The sequence below is a fragment of the Vanessa atalanta genome, unplaced genomic scaffold, assembly GCF_905147765.1.
Source record: "Vanessa atalanta unplaced genomic scaffold, ilVanAtal1.2, whole genome shotgun sequence".
Classification (NCBI taxonomy): domain Eukaryota; kingdom Metazoa; phylum Arthropoda; class Insecta; order Lepidoptera; family Nymphalidae; genus Vanessa; species Vanessa atalanta.
The window spans coordinates 7,501-11,085 of record NW_025919983.1 but is presented as its reverse complement, the minus strand read 5'-3'; the positions used below and the strand labels follow the sequence as shown (position 1 = coordinate 11,085).

General features: G+C 43.0%; 1 non-coding gene across 1 annotated transcript; it reads right to left on the bottom strand.

Annotated features, from left to right (window-relative positions):
* LOC125076550 lies at positions 1–1,896 on the bottom strand. The gene has a single exon (XR_007120501.1). It is a non-coding gene; the product is annotated as a small subunit ribosomal RNA (ribosomal RNA).
* Between the last annotated feature and the right edge of the window lie 1,689 nt (positions 1,897–3,585).

Below are 3,585 nucleotides of genomic sequence, written 5' to 3'. Positions count from 1 at the left end.
CCTTCCGCAGGTTCCCCTACGGAAACCTTGTTACGACTTTTACTTCCTCTAAATGATCAAGTTTGGTCAACTTCCCAGCAACGCCGACGGCCGTGAAGCCACCGCGTGTCGGTCCGAAGACCTCACTAAATCATTCAATCGGTAGTAGCGACGGGCGGTGTGTACAAAGGGCAGGGACGTAATCAACGCGAGCTTATGACTCGCGCTTACTAGGAATTCCTCGTTTATGGGGGATAATTGCAAACCCCAATCCCCAGCACGAAGGAGTTTCAACGGGTTGCCCGGGCCTCTAGGCCAGGGAGAACATGCTGATTCCTTCAGTGTAGCGCGCGTGCGGCCCAGGACATCTAAGGGCATCACAGACCTGTTATTGCTCAATCTCGTGCGGCTCGAAGCCGCCGGTCCCTCTAAGAAGAATTTTAATACGCCGCCAGTGAGTTGCTCGACCGAAATCGAGCACACCTAAATGACGACGCCTATTTAGCAGGCTAGAGTCTCGTTCGTTACCGGAATTAACCAGACAAATCGCTCCACCAACTAAGAACGGCCATGCACCACCACCCACCGAATCAAGAAAGAGCTATTAATCTGTCAATCCTTCCGGTGTCCGGGCCTGGTGAGATTTCCCGTGTTGAGTCAAATTAAGCCGCAGGCTCCACTCCTGGTGGTGCCCTTCCGTCAATTCCTTTAAGTTTCAGCTTTGCAACCATACTCCCCCCGGAGTCCAAAATCTTTGGTTTCCCGGAAGCTGCCCGCCGAGCCATTGTAGTAACGTCGGCGGATCGCTAGATGACATATTTACGGTTAGAACTAGGGCGGTATCTAATCGCCTTCGAACCTCTAACTTTCGTTCTTGATTGATGAAAACACCTTTGGCAAATGCTTTCGCTGATGTTCGTCTTGCGACGATCCAAGAATTTCACCTCTAACGTCGCAATACGAATGCCCCCAGTTATCCCTATTAATCATTACCTCGGAGTTCTGAAAACCAACAAAATAGAACCGAGATCATATTCTATTATTCCATGCACGAAATATTCAAGCGGCATTTTGAGCCCGCTTTGAGCACTCTAATTTGTTCAAAGTAAAATTGTCGGCCCATCTCGACACTCACTGAAGAGCACCGCGATAGGATTTTGATATTGAACCGGCGTTTTACCGCCGGCTCACCGACGATATGCTCCGCAGACGTGTCAGTATCACCGCGGATGCGGTGCACCGACAGCGCGGCGCACAAATGCAACTACGAGCTTTTTAACCGCAACAATTTTAGTATACGCTATTGGAGCTGGAATTACCGCGGCTGCTGGCACCAGACTTGCCCTCCAATTGTTCCTCGTTAAAATATTTAAAGTGTACTCATTCCGATTACGAGGCCTCGAAAGAGTCCCGTATCGTTATTTTTCGTCACTACCTCCCCGTGCCGGGAGTGGGTAATTTGCGCGCCTGCTGCCTTCCTTGGATGTGGTAGCCGTTTCTCAGGCTCCCTCTCCGGAATCGAACCCTGATTCCCCGTTACCCGTGACAACCATGGTAGTCGCAGAAACTACCATCGAAAGTTGATAAGGCAGACATTTGAAAGATGCGTCGCCGGTACTGGACCATGCGATCGGCAAAAGTTATCCAGATTCATCAAAATTAACGACTTCGGACGAGACGCCCTCCGTCGATTGGTTTTGATCTAATAAAAGCACTCATCCCATCACTGGTCAGAGTTCTGATTGCATGTATTAGCTCTAGAATTACCACAGTTATCCAAGTAACTGAGTAAGATCTAAGGAACCAAAACTGATATATTGAGCCATTCGCGGTATCGCCTTAATACGGCTTGCACTGAGACATGCATGGCTTAATCTTTGAGACAAGCATATAACTACTGGCAGGATCAACCAGGGAGCTAACCGAGACTTGTTGAAGTCGTCAATTACTCTTCTCGTTTCATATTCGCATATAAAATACACACAAACTTATGCATGCATGTACAATATACGCACAGTATGAAACGAGCGTCTCACCGTATCGTCGATCGCGTTAGACGCGATAGATTTTAACGGTTGACTCTTATAAAAATTTATATGAGACACAAACGCGCTTTAAGCACGCGCGCGCGCGTGCGCTATAATATATAACGCGACGACAGCGGCGGCGGCGGCGGCGGCGGAGGCGTCTTCACATAATGACACATAACGGTCACGAATTCGAACGTTCTAAACGAGATCGAGTTTTTTTTTCAAAATAACACTTCGCACACGACGTGTACGTATGTATTGTTCAACGATTATTATCGTAAAACATTGGGATCGACGCCCGGTGTTTGAGTGATCGTACCGATACTCGGGTTGTGTATTTTTTGTACATGATAAATGTAAAAATTAACAAAAAGAATTTTAGAAACGACCGTTCATATATAATATAAAAATTATACACACTATACGAATACACTGAATCTTTTAAGAACTCCGTCTCTAACGTTTTCTCATATCGTCGCGACGTCGCAGATCGACTACAATGAATCAACATTTATTCCATGAGGATAGATTGTAGCGAGAGCGACGACGACGACGATAAGAGGAAGAGCGCATGAGGCAGAGAGATCTACGTGCGTCCGTCGGTCGGCACAGTTTTACAGAACGAATAAGAATCTTTTTATCATTTTCACGTGTGTCAGTGAATATCCCCCAGCGGTCGAGACGAATCGTACGTACATACTTGTTGTTACACTACGTAAAGTATAATATAACGCGATACGACGAATCGAGAGACACGCCAGAAGACACGCAACAAAGACGACAAATGAAAACGATAATAACATTTTTTTCGTTATACAAGAGTACTGATCCGGTCACTTCGCGTCTAACATCAATTTTTGAATGTTCGACGTTCGAACCGTCACTACTCCATATATATGCCTGACGATGAGTATGACATTCGGCTCGTTCGAACGGAATGTATTTTTTTTTTTATTATTATTATTATTTTATTATGTTTCTCATATTCGATCTGATATCATAAGACGACGAACCCCAGAACACGCAGCCCTATCCGCCCCCCCCCCTCCCCCTCCCCAACCCCCTCCCCCCCAACTGACACCCCAAACCCTCCAAAATCTCCAAAACTTCGATTATTTTGTTCTATATTTTTATAGATAGTATATGATTATATGATATTATGCAACGTCAATGCAACAACAACGACAACAACAACAACAACAACAACAACAACAATAAAAAAAAAAAGAAAAAAAAAAACAACAACAACAACAACAACAAAGAAAGTTGTATCTTCGTTTATTTAAATTTCACCGGTATTCGTTTATCGAAAAAAAAAAATTTATAATTAAAATTATTATATTTTATAATTAAAATAATAATTATGACGATGACGAATAAATATAATAATAATAATAATAAAGAACATGACGCGATTTACGAATGCGTAAATAATGTTAATAATATAATTTTTAAGTTTCATATCAGTCTTGATACCTTAAAATATGTATAATGAAGTAATAAATAAATATAAATTATCTTTAAAAAAATATCCTGACATAAATGTATTGAATCTCTATAAAAAAATTAAAAAATA